The sequence below is a fragment of the Pseudonaja textilis genome, chromosome 3 (assembly GCF_049901715.1).
Source record: "Pseudonaja textilis isolate UNSWEBS1 chromosome 3, rPseTex1.2, whole genome shotgun sequence".
Taxonomy (NCBI): domain Eukaryota; kingdom Metazoa; phylum Chordata; class Lepidosauria; order Squamata; family Elapidae; genus Pseudonaja; species Pseudonaja textilis.
Window position 1 is genome coordinate 46,943,381 of NC_141992.1, and position 18,549 is coordinate 46,961,929.

An 18,549-nucleotide genomic window follows, 5' to 3' on the forward strand; every position below is an offset into this window, starting at 1 on the left:
AAGTTCTACAGCATTACTGCTTTGTGTTCTTTGAGGCTGTAGCATATTTTCCAAATAGGTAACAGGCTTGAGTCTAATAGAACTTTTATATGGATAGAATAAGGGTCTCTTGCTGTTTCTGCACTTTCTTGAAAAGTCTACCCTACAAATTGCAACAAATATGCTGCCTTATTTTAGCCTCTTACCTTAATGAAAAAGTTATCATAAAAAAGATGTGAAATGGGTTTATTAGGGACTTGGCTTTGGTGTTCTGTCGGATATGATTGCCTTTCATTGAGCAGGACAGGTTAAAATTAAAATTCCCATTCTTGCAACAACAACAAAGTTTTTCCCCTTTCCTCCCCCCCCAACCAAAAAACAAACAAACCAGGGAAGGCATCTGACAGGCTTGCTCAGCATGTTTGAAATGAAAGCTGTGTGTAGCACTCCCTCCTCACACTATAAGGCAGCAGCTAATAAACCAAAGAAATGAGATATACTTGGAAAGACCAAGTTTTCCAGATTCCGTTTTTCTAGTTTCTTAATGGCCACGTCATCCACGCAAAAGCAGCTTTGTGATTTTTACAGACCTCAATTGTGGTAGGTTTCTGACAGAGCCGTGGAAAACACAAGGGGAGATGGTTCAGCAGAATCCTTTGCCAAAGAGGTAGCATGAGGCAAAGGAAAGACAAGTTCTCCTTTTGGGGCTTGCTGGATATCGAGGGAGGGTTCAGACTCAAAGCCAACCAGTTTTATTCTTAAAGATTTCAGTTGCCTTATCTCTAATGCACCGTTTGGTTCTTTTCTTGACTCCCAAAGAATCCCACTGGGTGGGCGGATAAAGGCCTTCACATCTTCAAATTTTACAGAGGAGCAAAGCTCATCCCACTGAGATCATTGAAAAGGAATCTGGAAGGATGGTGGCCAAATGATTTTCCTTTTTTGTCCCCACAGTTCCCCAAATGGTTAAGGCATTTTATTGTCAATTGTATCCTTGGGTTGCCAGCACTCAACCTTCATTGTTGCAGTTTCTGATCCTGCAAAGTACTGAGCTCAGCTGGATTTTAACATAGTTGTTCTCAAGTACCTTGCTTTCCAGCTTCCTCTCATATAGAAGAAACTGAATACTCTTATAAAACTGAGATGTATAATTTTTAGGTAAGATTTTCTAAGATCACAGCTTTTCCATATTACCATTTTCTTCTATATTTCTTTGTTCACCCCTCCCCCAAAGTTGGCCTCTTTTTCTCTTTCTATTCACTAGTTCCCATAGCAACCAAAACTATCACAGCCTGCTTTTTATCCTAGGTTAACTTGATTGGCCAATACTTCTTTACTTATACATAGTGGAAGTGAAAAGTAACTTTTATGTAGTAAACATATTTTTTTTTGTATGCAGACCATTCAGAAATATCATGATAGTACATACCTTTGATTTGTATACATTTGTTTCTGCTGCTTATTTTTTATCTAGAAGACACAATAAAGCTATATAGAATTGCTTTACTATTCTATCATAATGGGAACATTTAGTAGGGTCAGATTGTTACATACCAATATATAACTGCAGAGATCAATTTAGGTGGATCTAGAGATGTCTTAATTCCATACCTAAAAATTGTTCATTCGATTGGAAAGTAGGCATTGGCAAAAACCTACCTTAACATCAGGTGTTTGGTTTATAGATAGCAAATTTAAAAATAATTCATACTGAACTAGGCATAAAGAAAAATAGGGACTATAATAACACTACCAATTAAACTGTACATCTGTTACCACTGTGGCACAAGAACATATCTAGGAGATGAATTTTCATAGATCAATTTTTAAAGTACTTTTAAATTTACTATCTGAATTTAACATCTACCAGTGTTACAATAGAATAATTGCTTGATCAACGAATAATAAAATGTACAATAATAGAGTAATTGCTTGATCAAACCAATATGATCTAATCAGCCTTATTTTGAATTGGGGATCTTCCTAGAGCTATTTAAATTTATGTCAAAAACGATAAATAGCATACTTTATGATGCAAAATTAAGAGATTAGGTACTGAATGTATCATGAATTTTACATGAATATATCCTTAAATGCATAACCTAATACCATTAATATCAATGCCAATGAATACAGAAAATTAAAGACTTACATGGCTGTGATATAAATCCAATTTTCAAGAGAATGTTCAGGATGTTAAAAACTGTTTAAGATACATATCATAAATCAAGAATAAGAATGGATATGCGTATGGCACCAACATGTAATACACAAATCACTTTTGTGCCATAGACTAAATACCAAAATTGCAATATAATTCTTTAATTTAGAATCTGTTCCTGTAGGATTGCATGACACTGCAGGACACCATATTGTAGTGTCTTAAAATCAATGTTGTTTTTGTTTTACCATTAATACAAAACTGTCAAATGGTTTTAGTTGTCACTTATGTGTTCCATTATCAGGTTTCTGTACCGTGATGCTATTGCAAATTGTCAAGCCTGAACAAGAGATATGGTGGCGAACTGGGGGGGGGGGGAAGAGTCCTGTAAAAAAAAAAAAACTCCATGTTTTGGAATGTGCAGTGATTCCAGATATGTACAAAGCAAAGTTAATCCATTAGAAATACTCCAAAATATAGTCAGCCTCTTATCTTTATTAGGATCAATCAAAACAAAGCATATTTGCAAAGTATAAAGTATTTCAAGTTTTGAATAACTCTTCATTGAGCTATTAAGCAAAATATAATTGGATTTTATATTGGAATAGTGGATGCAGGTTGGAATTAGCTGTTTCCACTTCACTGTCATATCAGAAACTATGGATCCTTTGTCTGCAATTCAGGGCATCATTTAAAAAAATAAATTGACCTTATATAAATCATAGGTAATAATCATTAAGATTCATTGTTTAACTTCATACAGGATCACAAAGCACTGATCAATTACATTTACACTATACTGAATGAACAAGGATGTGAAGTATAATTTGATGGATTAGTAGAAACCCTGTAAATGACTCATTTAATAATCACTCTAACATTTTCTTCTGAAAATGGAAATGCATTTATGTTGCCACATTTTTTGCTCAGGAAGAGAGGTTCTTCTGAACAAGTCTTCTAATGTGTTCCCTTATTGATGGAATATTACAAGGAAAGGTGGGGGGGGGGGGAACACCTTAGTTTCCCATCACTTTTGTCATTAAAATACAACAAAAAAAAGGTTCTATTGAGGAAAGCACAATATTGTTTGACGCTAGTGTTGGGAGGTTTGTCTGGCAGCACTATAAAATTCTGGAAATACTATAAATGCAGCTAGCAAATGAGATTCTGCAAAGAAAGTAACCAACCTTCTTCTACAAAGGTTTTTTTTTTTTTTGTATAATGGTAACAAAAAGGAATATGTAGTAATTGAAATTGATACTGTTTAAAGACTCCACTCTTCATTCACTGATCGCAGCCTGCCTGATTTAAGACTATATGGTCTTGCTCAAGCCAGACAAAATGTCACATTTAGTTCCATACAGATGTAAACTATATTAAAAGTAGATGTCATATTAAAACAATTGGATTTTCTTAATGCCTTTAACAAGGTAAAGCCATTTTCCCCCTTATTAAAACCGAAATATTCCCAGAAGAGAATGCAGCGTGTGAAGCACAATGCCTTCGAGCTAGACGAGAAACCGAAGATTAACAGATTGGTTGATCACCTGCCAGGTCGCTCAAAGACCTTGCAAGACGGCGCGGGTTATTATATTCCTGTGCTTACACTTGTAAACCTGTCAGGTGCTGCTCTGGTTCCAAGAAGCCGTGGTCAAAGAACAAATATTCGGCAGACTCCTACCCGTCCCAAACCCGAAAGAGCCACGCTCCCGCATTCACAAGGCTCTCTACGCACGCTTCAAGCAATGTCTGCTTGGAAGGTCCTGAGCTGAAAAAGCCCCTGGAAAGCCCTCCGCGAAGCGGGGGACTAACGAAATGGGTCCCTACGACTTTAAGAGTCCCTTTGTCTCGGAAACATCCTTATTTACCCTCCTGCGCTTCAACCAAACTTAACCCCATTTCCTCCTCTCTCTCTCTCTCTCCCCCCTCCCGCGATTCACAAGTCGGGGGGATGTCACAGTTCCTGGGCGGAGCTACACGTACACCCCAGCTCTGCTTTTGAGGAACGCTCTCGTCCAAAGCTTCGAGTTTGAAGAAGGGGATTCCGCCCATGCCACCAGTCAGCCATTGCGTTCCATAAAAAAAGGAGCTCGAGTTCCTTTGAGCGAAGCCGTTAGAATCGTTTTGATTCTTGAAAAGAACGCGCATCCTCCGACGCGTCACTCGCATAAATCAGGGACCATTTCCCGCTTTTTCTCGTTACGCATATGACGTTAAGAAAGAAAGGAAAACAAAAAAAAATCGTCCTCAGAAAACTCTGGACGACTTTAGGGCGCAGACGACGTAAACAAGAGAGCTGAATAGTGAAAGCGTCACATGCCGAGGGTGGGACGGAAATAATGTGTGGCGGGCGTGTTATCCAATGACAATGAGGGGCGGGGTGAAGTTGGCAGCCAATGGCAGGCGAGGGGGGCGTGTCGTGTACCGGTTGGGGTGTCTCGCGCTTGGTGACAGCTCGCGCGTGCTGATGATGGCGGTAAATAAAGGGGCCGGAGGGGGGGCGGGGGCTTTACCCCCTTGGGGTTTAGACCTTAAATAGGGGGAAGTAGGAGAGCCCTTCCTGAGTTAGAAGGGGCTCTTTTATGCGTGGTTCTAGCCGGTTGGGGAGACTACCCCCCAATTGTCGTGGAAGGTTTGAGGGGGCTCCACCCCTTTGAAGCTCAGATTCCACATTGGAGACGTGAAGGCTGTGCTCGTTTAAGCCCCACCTTCTGATTTGGAGGGAATCTCGCTCACGCGTTTGGGCAGGCCGGCAGAGGGGAAGAGGTCTTGACCCCCTAAAGAGTAGGGGTGGGTGGGGAAGAACCTTTCTTCTCTCAGCCCCTGCTTAAAGGGGACAAGGAAGGTTGTGCTCACCGAGAAGAGGGAAGCGCTGGCCCCTCTTAGAGGGAGCGGGGAAGAAGATAGGAGCCAACCCTCCCAAATGAAAAGGTGAATAGTTGTGACAGGATTTACCCGATCAAGCAAAGATATTGGCCAACAACTGACTTTTGAAGGTCTGAGATAGACTTTTTACTCTGCTTTGGTAAACACAGGCTGTGCTCTGGTGTACAGTGAGAGCTAGGAGTATATATAGTGAACCAATAGACTTCTGTGAGATTGCTTGAGGACTGGGGCTGGGGGGGGGGGGGTGTAAACTAGTAGACATTAAACTTGCAGGATGCTGGAAGAAAGGCGCTTTAAGTAGATTAAGAACTAAACTAAGAACTGGGTAGGTGTAGCATAGTTGCTGAAAGCTAAAACAGTTAAGTGCATGTTCATAGTTGTTGCCATTTGTGGCTGGAGAGCAGCAAAAGAGTTGGAAGAAATAACTGTAGGCAAAGCAGCAATTGTTTTAATAAGTAGTATATTGTTGGAAGAGTTAGCATAGCTAGTGATGGAATAGTGATAGATAACAGGAAGACTTCATGCTGTTGTTGCTTAATCCTGTGTAGTTCTTTGTAAGTTAGAATCTTATATGGTCAATTTCAAGTAAGACATTTGTAACTTTCCCCCCCACAACATTACAACTTAAGCACCTTAACATTATTTTTAGAATGTATTTTGTGATTTGAAGTTTCATTGTTATTAGCATGTTGATATAAATAGCAAGATTTGGGGAGATCAAGTGATAGAAGTTATATGTCCCTAGGGTTGATGCAGTTGGGAATTCTTGGCCTTTAAACATGGATTGAGCTTTTGTAACAATTCATTTTCCAATTCTGTTATATAGCAACTAGGCTGTTGAAATTATTACTGTATTGTTAATACTGCATTTTCTTCTAAACATACGTTCTGATATAATTATGTTGATACAATGGTTCTTTAATATCTGCTATTTTTTATCACTGAAACATTTTAATATACAGGACAATGAAGTGTTTTTTTTTTAATGAACTAGTTACTTTGGTAGATGGGCGTGATCTTATAATGGTAAACTGCAACATAAGCAGAATCTCTAGCCACCTGCATATACTGGTATACCTCAGTTTACTGTTCTGTCTGTTTAAAAGTTTTGGAGTTCTTATTGTTTAAAAACGTATTGGCTTTTTTTCTTTCCCATCCACATTTTAATAGAAAATGAGGGGGAGCCAAGTCTTCACTCTTAACGAATATGTTTGTTAAAATATAGTATATAGAAAATAATAGCGAAGGTGTAAAATCAAGCATCTTTGGTTCTTTTATGTTTTCTCCTAAGACTTTTGTGAAATCTGGTTCCCTTTTTTGATCACAATAAACCATTTCAGGGTAGAAAAACGTTTCTTCTCATTCTCACTTGCTAAAATTTAAAATAATATTAAATACTATTTAATATTCATTAGTTTATGAACTATTGTTTTAAATTTAAATTAGAAAAATGAGAATGCAATAATGGCGAATATCTGTAGCTAAGATGAGGGTGAAGGTTCGTTCTCTGAGCTTGTGGGTTGGTTTCTGAACTTTTTGTTACCAGGCTAGGTAACATCTTCAGTGAAGTTTAGGGGATGTCAGTGTCAGTATTTATAAACAGAAGAACACTGAACACTGACATCTCTTAAACTGTGCTGAAGATGTTACTTAACCTGGTAACAAAATGTTTGGAAAGCAACTTGCAAGCTCAGAGAATGAACCTTCAACCTCAAAAATGAGAATGTCATACCTCTCCACTTATGGAGGATGTATAGAGTGAATGCTTAAAGTGCAGAATGTGGAAACACTATATTTCTAATAACACAATGTGCTTTTTTAAATGTTAACTATCCATATTGATATACTTGATGCTAATCATGAAAAAACATTGGTAATAATAGAGGCATAACATGTTCTTAAACATTTAAACAAATACTAATGGGTGATAGAATTCACATACAATTGCAAAAATAAGTTATACTCTTTCAGTTTATTGCTTTTCAATTATGTTCTTTTAAAAATATTTTTTACTATTACAATATCAAATTTTGGCTGGCTTATACAATTAAAGTGATATAATGCAAAAGGAAGAATCAAAGCATAGAATATGGATTTTAAAAGTAGGGAAGTATGGGGCTTTCCAGATACTGGATTACTGTTCTATCATCCCAACTATTGGTCGTGATGTTGGACTTCAACATTATCTGGATGGATTTTATTCCTTTTTTAAATATACTTTTACGAGCTTAATTTCCTACTCAAAAGCACCTATGACTATTTCACTTTTATATTCCTAGTTGGCTTTACTTACTAGACTTTTCTAATATAGAAACTCTAGAGGCTAGCATGGTTCTAAGTATCCATGAATAGTATATTTTAGAATTGGATTCACAGTAATGAAGTAATTGAAATATTGTAGAGAGAGAGTATTCTTTTCTTCCTAACAATCAAGATAGGTATTATTTGGCTAAGGATTTGCAATTCTGGAGAAAAGGGGTTTCCTCTGAGGGGCGATTGTATTAGGTACATTTTGCTGTGGATAACACCCATAGGAAAGTCTGTTCTGCTATTTTCATCATACCAGGTCATCCTGGCTGAATAATTCTGGTTTTAAGCTGACATATGCATTCAAAATTATCCCTCTAAGTATTTCCCAGTCTGACAAATGGTAGACAATACAAAAGCATCTATCTTTGTAATCATCATTTATAGCAAAAAAAAAATCTGCAATACAGAATAAGAGCTATTTGTGTAGAATTACATTTTCAGTTTGGAATATAAAGTCACAATCTCCTCTTAGTTATTTTCTGTGATCCATTTAAATTCAGCTTAATTGTAAATAGTATTTGGCTGTAAAGGCTGCTGATTACCTTCTTTCTTCCACTCCAGCCACTATGTCAACTGCTGAGATGTTGTTGTATTCCAAAGAGAGTTGATAGGCATGGAAATTAGTGGGGGCTGAAGAGAAGTACTGAAACTTGAATGTTATGTATTTGGGGACAAAGGATGGGTGGGCAGTCAATGAAAGCAACAGGAAGGAGGCCCAGAATTAAAACCAGAAACTTTAGTAGAAGATTAATCAGAGAAAAATACTTAAAGTAAACTTACTGAAGGAATAGTGGATGGTGTCTTTGCTTCTGATGCAATTAAAATGTAATTGCCATAATATACAGTATCCTGTAAGAAACTATAAGAGAAGTAAAGGATAGCATATTGTGGATGTGAAAGAGCACTATAATGCTAAGAAATACTTCATTTCACATGATTTTTTTTATCCTTACCAGTATTCAGGGGTTAGCTGGATCTGCATTATCTCCAGAACTAAGTCCCAAAATACTGCTGCTACTGGTTCTTTTCACAAATGCTTCATTAGCATTCTTAAATATGCTCCTTTGTAGCAATTTTAAAAATAGATGTTGAAAATGCTAAGGGAAAAAAAGGATGATATGTTTAGATACCATTCTCAAATATACAAACAGTCCTTTTAAGCAGCTCATAAAAGGAAGATAATTTAGGTACTCCATTATCACATGTTAGCTTTGCAACTTGGGTGCAGCCCCTCTACCTATCTAGACAGTAAATAGAAGCTAGGTACTGTAATAGTTAATGCTAGACTCTCTGGGGAAAAATACCCATAAAAGTTTGTAGAAGACAAGCACATAAGTTTATTCCTTCAATCCTCTTTCAATAGAAGTATTTCCAGTAATGTTTCATAACTTCCATCTGTAATGATTTTGAATACTTCTGTTTTAACAGCTATGGAGTATATAACATTGTATGAGTATTGCTTAGGTTTCTTCAAGTTACTAAAAATTACAGTAGAGCAAAGCATCTTTGTGAAATATTATTTAAATAAATGAAGAACTAATAATTTTGAAAGAACTGTTTCCACCTTGACTTAACTCTTATTTATAGTCGTACTTATAGTTTGATTTGGATGATGTTTATATTGCATAAAAACTGTTTTATAGTAGTAGGATTTAAAAAGGAGATAACATTTTGATATATAGAAAGAGTTCAGTTGAGAAAATCTTCATTACACCTTACCCTTTGCATGTTTAATTGTCAATCACTGAATTATTTAAGAAATAAATGTAATTTAAATTCAAATTTCAATTTCTGAATGTAATAGACTATGGTTGAATTCATGGTATTTGCAAGTTTGGAAATTCATTTACATTTGTTACCTTAGCATTTTTAAATGTTTATTCTTAATTGGCTGTGCAGTAAGTTATATGTAATGCTATCATTTGTGTGGATTTTAGTTACTGATAAAGCTTGTGCATAATTGACTCAGTCCTTTGTAAGCTAGTTGTGTGTGTGTGCACCCTCAAGAGCTGGTAATATAAAAGAAATTGCCACAGAAATTGCCTGAAAGAGTGAAATTCAGCAGTTACCAAATCTATTGTGTCAGGATAGCAGGCAGTGCTTAGTTTTATCTGGTGTATGTTATTCTCTTATTGAAAATTATACATAATAAAGGTCCAGAATGAAAGTATATGTTAAGAACTGTTGCATATGACTGGAAATGAGGAGCTGGTGGGTACATCTGGAATTTGTGAAAATACCAGGGGAACTCTCACAAAATGGATGTTGGGGAAGTCTTTTCTATTCACAAAATGGCTGTCATAATGCACCTATAGAACTAGGCTATAGAACACCCATTATAGGTAAATGGGTCAAAGACAAATTGGTCAGCTAGCTTTTCCGACTAATCCTTCCCAGACACTTCCTACTGTCTCAGGTTTTTGTTCCTTTTCTCTGGGCAAATGGACACATTTCCATACAAATACATGTGTGCAACCACTCTTTATGTTTCTGTTCTACAAATGCTTAGGAATCTTCTGTGGAGCCCAGAATCTCGTTCTTTTAAACAGATACTTATAAGAAGCTTTTGTCAGCTTTCAATGTAATTTTCATGCAGTGTTTACCCAAGCCAGATTTAAACTAGCTTTCCCCAAGGTTGATTGTTTATATGACCCATGTCGAAAGGCAGAATTTAGGATGCAATGTTAATGGTGATGCGAATTGTTATACTCAATATATTGATTGACCAATATTTGAGATGGGGAGTACCGTAAAATGTTTGCAAACAATCACAATGTACATATGTTAAATATTGATTTAGAGGAAAAAATAATGTTATTGCTAAGCTGGTGGCATATGTATGCATGTATGTATGTATGTATGTATGTATGTATGTATGTATGTATATAGTATTCAGCTTTGTTCGGGTATTTTCCCACGTCATTATAGTTGTGCTTTTAAAGTTGTAGCAACGTTTTGGCAGAATCTCATCTGCCATCATCAGGCTTCTGTATTGTATTCTGTACCAATTGTATTGTATTGTATTCTGTACCAATACAGAAGCCTGATGGCAGATGAGATTCTGCCGAAACGTTGCTACAACTTTAAAAGCACAACTATAATGACGTGGGAAAATACCTGAACAAAGCTGAATACCATACATGTAAGTACCTGTGAAAACTTAAGATAGATAGATAGATAGATAGATAGATAGATAGATAGATAGATAGATAGATAGATAGATAGATATAAAAATGGTGGCATCTCTCTCTCTATAAAAACAGGGTAAACAGGTGGGAGTTTTTTGCTTGAAGTTAAAGATGCAGAATATCGTTCAGCTATGTACTCAGCTTTGCAAAAAGAAAGGAACATTTTACCCATCATAGCTAAGACAAAAGATATTTTTCTTGCTGAAAATAAGAAATGAATTGCCCAATTTATAATTGGAATCAGTGAATGCAATCCCAATAAACTGGGAACATTGGGTTTTCATACAACGTACCAGTAGTCTTATTAAGTTCTAGCTATTACTTTGAACTATATAATCATCTAGACTAGGTTAGATACTACCTGTAAACATTAGTTCTTCTGATTCAGTGCAGAGGGTTTATTTTAATTCTAAATTCTGCATGAATTTTATTTCCACTAGAAATTAGTGTATCTTGAATGCTATTTGGGCATCATGTAACTTTCAAAGATCAATCTATATTGTTAATTTAGATTGTAAAATATATTTTAAAATTACATTTTTCTGTAAACTGTTACACTATTGTTTAATTATTTTTCCCCTAGCAGCTGACTACAAATAAAATTAAAATTTCAGGCCTATAAACACTTGTCCTTGATTAGCAAGCTGTCTGTGTAATTCCTGCTCCTTCCCTCCTCTGCCTCTTGAACTCATTGTAATTAATGTTAACTGTTGTGAGAGGTAGAGACTTAAACACTTTTGAAAAAGACCCGTAATATTGTGAACAATATTGGAATGCTTTATGTATCATAAAGCTTATGTGAATGCTTATGTGAAACAGATTATTTTTATGAGCAGCCCTGTAAATGTAAATTATTCATTCAGAAAACTAAATTTTATATTAGCACGTGTGTGTGTGCTAATAAACCTAGAGATCCCTTGTAATAAATATGAATGCCAATTATTATATATTATTGTAGTTTAATCCTCCCATCTCATATATTTCTATAGCCATGCTTATAAAGAAATATACGGTAAATATGGGAAAATTCTGTCTTTTACTGCATCTAATATTCTCCCCATTTATTAAAATGTTGGACTAGGACTTGGAGGACCCATATGCAACTGGTCCTCAGCCATTGAACTCACTACATGACTTTAGGTCAGTTATTCCCTCTCAGCTCAATATCATTTTTCACTGGGTTGTGAGAAAAAATGGGAAGGGAGAGTGTGATATACATTGTTTGAGCTCTTGGAAGGAAAGCAGGATGTAAAATCGGATTGCAATTTTTTATAGTTCTATTTCTATGTTTTTAAAAGTGACCTATAAATAGAAAATACATAAATGAAGTTATTTTTAATATTGAGTTAGACAAGAACAAGGAAAATTTGTGTGTGTGCCAAGATGTTAAGGCTTAGGACCAGAGCTGATAAAAAAATGTCTAACTTACAGTTTCTGCTTGGTTTCAGCAGTGTAGATGTCTTTAAGTCATTTTCTGGGTGAGAGCATTTCCACACAAGGTCTTTCCTCCACCCCAGGACCAGCTTCAGATCTTACACTGTTGCCTGCATTCACCAGCTGAGCAGGCTTATTTCTGGTTCAGTGGTGGTATATCCAAAATTGCACCAAAAGAAGTAATCTTTTTTGCTTTGCAGAGTTTGTGGGTGGGCTGTTTTTGCATTGGTGGGACTTATTTGGCTTCTGGGCTTCAGCTGATGTATGTTTCTGTTCACAGGATCTTAAAAGAGAAAGGTGTCTTGATAGTTTCCAAGTCTCACTAAAGATGCATTCAGATTGTGTGTGTATGTGATTCAACAAATGCATATTGTTTTACTGGTTTCACCTTAAAATGCAACTCACATGAGCAGTTTTGACTGTGTAAATACTTGCAAATGTTATGTCAAACAGGGATTTTCAAACTTTTAGGGTGGTGAAGCCTGTTATTATTATTATTTTTTTAAGTCTTTCGATCTCCTATCAATAGGCAAAGCTCTAATGAATGAAAGTGTTTGTGTTTGTTTTTTTTGTTTCTTGCTTTTAATCTTTTGTGGAACTCCATTAGGTTCTCCTAGAATTTTAGGATGCCGGGGTTAGGATGGAACATTTTATAAGCACTACCTTAAGGTACAGTAGCCCAGGCAAAAGAAGCACAAGTTTTGCCCGTATTCCATTTCTCTTATATATCCAATGTGCAAAATCCCAGGATACATCTTGATGTTTTATTCTAGCAAATTTTTGAGGATGGGATGGGAGATAGCAATTATTTTTCTTTTCATTAGAGTTGGGTAAGAGGTAAAGGGTTCTAAATTGCTTCAATCTTTCTTTCCTTTAAGAGTCCTTCTCTTGATGTTTGTCTGAAGGTACATTGTTTCTTCTCTCCCTTTCTCCTTTTGTATTTCCATCTTTGCAGCAACATTGCAACCATTATAATAGTTGTAAAATTTGTAGTACATTCTTCAGTAGAAGTCTTCTCAGTACAACAAAGTAAAGGAATAACAGTTTGGCAACTGTTATTATTTTTGGACAAATAATAGGAAGGGTTAGAATCCAGAAGAGTGGTTTTTGCACTCTCCTTTTCGCTAGCTGGAGGAACAGCACTGATTGACTCATGATGTTATCTCCTTGTTCTCTTTATTTTGGGGTCAGCAAAATTGAAGGCAATCACAGACTGGCTTCAAGCTTTTTGGTGAGAAATTGGTAACATTGTGCTTGTACTTGATTGTTAAAATTTATAATTAAGTACTTACATTAGGAATGGTATAAGCCTGTGATGGCGAACCTATGGCAGATATGCAAAGGTAGATCTGCTGTGCTTAACTTGTAAATGCACCTTATGTTCTGTAAGAATTATTTAGGCTATAAATACACAGATAATCCTTGACTTACAACCATTTGTTTACAATGGTGGTGAAAAAATGAAAAAGATTTCAGTTTGTTTTTCAATTGAACTATACAGCTTATGTTATATTAAAGGTAGAAAAAAATCTGAAGTGATTTATCTTTTTCTGATTTTTTCCCCCATCTCAATAGCCTGGCATTGTAACAGGAGCGTGTAGGCTTTTTATATCCATTATAGAGTTTGTAATTTACCATATTCATCATAATGTCTTTGGTCAGCTAGATGATAGTGCTTCAAGAAAGGGGGAATATGTATACATCTCTTCTTTCCTCAGGCATTTGCTCCCCAGGTTCTATTTCAATGGAAAAATTAACATTCAGAAACACTAAATTCTTGAGCATTGAGAGAGGAAATGCTTCATTAGAATTTAGAAGTACCACATTGCTGTATGCTCAGGTAACCTGATAAGCTGTTGATTTGAGTTGCAAAGGATATCACTGAGAAATATCTACTTTCTGAAATCTGTTTTCATCAGTGAAGACATTCCTCAGTAAATATGTATAGGGCTGCAGCCTTAACGTAGATAATTACTGATAGCTAGAATTACTCCAACTAATCTTTCTTCCTAGTCCTTCCAGCACTAAAACTTCTAGAGAGCTGAGGCTCTTTCTAAGCAATAGGAGTTATGGCAGATGGGGTTCAGTAAATATGGAATATTGACCAAAATTATATAAAGGATCAATGTGCAAATAAAAATCTTTGTATACAATTATCTATTATTAAAAACCTCAAATTTGCTTACAAATAAAATGCAATATGCAAAAAATATTTTATTGTTTATGCATCATTAAGTCTTCAACTCTTAGTGATCACATAGAATTGCTCTATGACAATCTGTCTTTTAGTATTACAACAACAATTTTTACATTCATCATCACAATGATGAAATCATTTCAAGGCCACATGACTTTTTGAGACTCTGGGAACCTTGCAAATTGAAAAAACAACAATACATACAGTATAAGAAAACTATGGTCGATCAAGAGAACAGAACAGCAGATCACTCATAAGCTTATAAATCATCTTACCCCATAGCCTGGAGAATAGCCAAGTCTTCAACAATTTTGAAATTGTCATAATGATGGGAGTCAGATGAATTTCTGAAGGGCCATTAATATAAAGCAAGAAAAATGAAATATTTAATTAATATATGGCAAAATAAAATGAAATCTAAACCATATATACCATTTTCAAACAAAAAATTTGGGTAAAAATATAGGCCCAGTTTAAAAAATAAAAGTTCAACAGATGCCTAAAAGATTCTGATGGTGTAATTGTTCACGTATGTTTCTCACTTAGTTATGGCTAATTTCTTTTTTTTCTGTTGCAGTTCTCAATGTAACTCTGTTCAAAAGTAAGAATCCTCCTGGTATTTTTCTGGAGTATCTTTTCAATATATTCAGGGAGCTGCAGGAAGGAAGAGAAAAGGCACAAATGCCTTTCTGTCCTTGCAGCTTTTAAATAGGTCTCAAGTACCTTTCCCAATGTATAATAATGTGATAGGTAATTAAGACTGAAAGAGGTTGGTCATCTTTCAGTATAGAATAACTTCTCTGCTAATATGCCTATTTACCTAAGCGCTGGGAAGCACTAGCCCATGTACATCCTGTCCCTGCTTGTATTAGCTGATCCTCTGTTGCCTGTCCAAAATATAAAACCTGCTGGTTCTACTGGAAACATCAATTTTGGCGGGGTTTTCCTTCTGTTCTTCTTGACCATGTGGGAATTGACCACTGCAATAGATTGTGTGTTGACTAACATCTTTTTTTAAAAGACTCTACAGCAGAACTGAACAGAACAATATATTTTCCATCCTTGTACCCGAGCAAGATTTGAAGAGGGAATATACAATACATTAGGAATTTATAATAGGGATGTGATGTAAAAGCAGTAGATAGTTATCTGAGAGTTAAAGCTCTATAGCATCATAGCAAGCATATCACTATAGCAATCTTATAAGAGCCTTGATGGGAAAATGGTTAGAATGCAGTATTACAAGCTAACTCTGCCAACTGCCAGCAGTTTGATCCTCAAGATTGACTCCACATTCCATCCTTCCATGGTTGGTAAAATGAGGACCCATATTGTGGGGCAATATACTGACTCTGTAAACCACTTTACAGAAAAGTGGTTTACTGTAAAAAGTGGTTTTTACAGTAAAGCACTATGAAACGGTATATAAGTTTAAGTGTTATTGCTCTTATCAGACAGCTTCTTCCTATTGTAAAATTGAATTGCTATTCACCCATTCTTGAAGTCACTGAATAACAATTCCAGCATTAAATTTGCAGAATCTATTGCTGATCCCCATCCTGTCTCTGTTGCATTTATTTCTGGTCATTTCTCTGCTTAATACACCTTGACACTTTGCTTAAATTTATCAGAAAGGGATTTTTTTAAAAAATATGCAGTTCTTAAGCCTTTCTCCCTTGTAAGCTAGGGACAAGTTAAAGGCAGCAGCATGTGAACAAATCATTTTTTTAAAATGGACATTTTACTACCACAGTTAAAAACAAATAGGGATAGGTCAGAGGATCCACTTGGATATGTTTTAATGTTCTTTTTCTCTTTCTTTTAATTCAGTGAGAAATATTGCAGGTGAATATATTTGTGAAGTTCTTGATTTTGCTTTGAGAGGGATATGTTATGGATAAGGAGATGATAAAAATTACTGTTACAGTGCACTTGTAAAAATCCTGTGTTATTTTGACCCTCTTACTGTTTTATTTATTTATTACCAGGCTTCTTTAACAGCTCATCTCACTCTGGCAGCTTACAAGCATAGTAGCAATTAAACCATGTCACAGTATAAAAATATCAAATATAAGTAACAACAAAAATAAAAAGATAAGATAAAGATAAAACCTGCAGATAGTGGAGGAACAACCATCATTTAGCCTCATACAGCCACTTTGCAGGCTCACCATGGGATCCCCAGTGTTGATGGAAGAACTCTGTTTTCAAAGGTGTACCATCCCATTACACACCACACCACACCACACCACCTTTTAGGTAATAAAATAGATTATCATATGAAGGTAAGTTCTCTTTAATTAGAGATCTTTAAACAGAGTACATGGTCAGTGATGTCAGTGATTTAATAAATCATGCAGCAAACAGGAGATTGGAGTAGAGAATATCTAGTATCCCTTCTAACTCTGTGATTTTGTGATGTAAAAGACAAATGTGTTGTGCATACATTTCTGTAGAGGGTACTATAATATTTTGTGAGAATTTTCAGAGCCTTTTTGCATGCAGAGTCTTAGAAGATTTGCACTATATCCTAAGCCTGCCTATCTCCTCACTTATAAAGTTGACAAATGCAGTGCTAGTAACATTTTTATCTCTCCTTGGTCCTTATAAGGTCTATCATTTTAAATTATATAAATGCATCACTTCAGATTGATTAAAATGATTGTCTTATTTAAACAAATTGAACAACTAGGAAAGGAGGGATTGTGATGTCACATGTGATAGCCAATGAACATTTTACAAACAGATGTCTATTGAAAACTGGTAGAACCAATTTTCTCAAAGCTCAACCTTAGAGAAAGGAATAGGTATGTTTTTGAAACATGATTTATTTCTAAAATAATTTTTCCAATACTGATTATTTCTATATAATTCTTAGTACTTATGACTTATTGGATGAAATGTTTTCTAATCAGGACCATCAATTTAGAATTTTAAGATTACTTATTATGCTCATTGTCACTCTAAATGTTATATTTTCACAAACTTAAATTATGAGAAATACATGAACGATTATTTTGTTGGTTTTTTTCCTGTCAGTCTTGTTATTTGTAGAGTTATACATAGTGTGAGAAATCAGTTATTTAATTTCAGGCCAATTTCTCCTATAATGTGCCTTTTTAATATTGGAATTGGCATTGTTAACTCTTCGTACACTGTGTAGTCAAAAACAAAGCAACTGCTGACTGATACTAAAAGCAAAAATTACCCTCCCTCAGGCTTTCCAAACAGTTATATCAGATTGTTCATTGTTCAGTCTCAAGTAAATTACAGTAAGTTCTGACACTGTTCATTCTTCTTGATGTATTGAAACATTTCTGAAACTCATCCTGAATTAAAATGGACCAGCTACAGTCCAATTTGAGGATACTAATACCCTTTAATTTAAATGTTTTAGCTGAAAAACAAAGTGACTTGGAAAAGAATTTCTAAAATACCACCCCACCCCACCCCGCCACAAACATACACACAAATTTACACTGGCAACTGAGACATGTATCTTTCCCCTTTGGCTTTCACTCCCTTCCTCTTTTTTCTTTCCATTTAGCTACACCGTTAAACTTTTACATTTTTTGGCTGTGACAAAACATCTCTGTTATACTAAAACCAGTGAAGACTTTTTTTTCCCTCTAAAATATCTTAAAAAAAACCTGAACAAGATTCCTCTTATATGTTGAACATGCATTTAAGAGGTTTAAGTAAGCATTAAATGTATTGAAATATTGGCCTTCCAATCTCAATCCTGGGAGATGATGGATTGTATACTGTAGTGTCGTTCGATTATTGATTGAGATTGGACCAATAGAAACAGGAAACAAAATGAAGCAAAATTTCATTATGCAGACATTTGCTTATTTAAATAATAGTCAGAAGTATGATGAGTTGCCTCTACCAATTGTATAAAATAAAGTCCAATTGAATGAGTGTAAGTAGACAGTTCTCTAAACAAGGCAAACATATTTTTCTTCCATTAAACAGAATTGTTTTTAAAATAGTTTGACTAGATGACTATTTCCTAATCTCATATTTACAACAGTTGCGTTAATCATTACACAGTTTACACATACCCCTGTTTTCCATTATTATGGAATTTTTATTTATAGGTAGTCTTTGACTTACAACCACAATTGAGCCCAAATTACTGTTACTAAATGAAACATTTATTAAGTGAGTTTTACCCCATTTTATGACTTTTCTTGCCACAATTGTTAAGTGAATCACTGCAGTTGTTAAGTTAGCAACATGATTGTTAAGTGAATCTGGCTTGCCCATTGCCTTTGCTTGTCAGAAGGTTACAAAAGGATTATATGGCCCCAGACACTGCAACTTTCATAAAATGTGTACGTTGTAAACATATGTATTTTCATCACATGACCATGGGAATGCTGCTATAG

The 18,549-nt window shown here is 35.4% G+C and overlaps 1 protein-coding gene across 2 annotated transcripts in view; it reads left to right on the forward strand.

Annotated features, from left to right (window-relative positions):
- Positions 1–4,541: 4,541 nt before the first annotated feature.
- The window catches only part of USP49 (ubiquitin specific peptidase 49), a 35,584-nt gene continuing 21,576 nt past the window's right edge, over positions 4,542–18,549 (forward strand). For both annotated transcript variants that reach the window (XM_026715548.2, XM_026715549.2), the window contains exon 1: positions 4,542–4,616. The gene's annotated coding sequence lies outside the window, so the exon portion shown is untranslated. The remainder of the gene's footprint in view (positions 4,617–18,549) is intronic.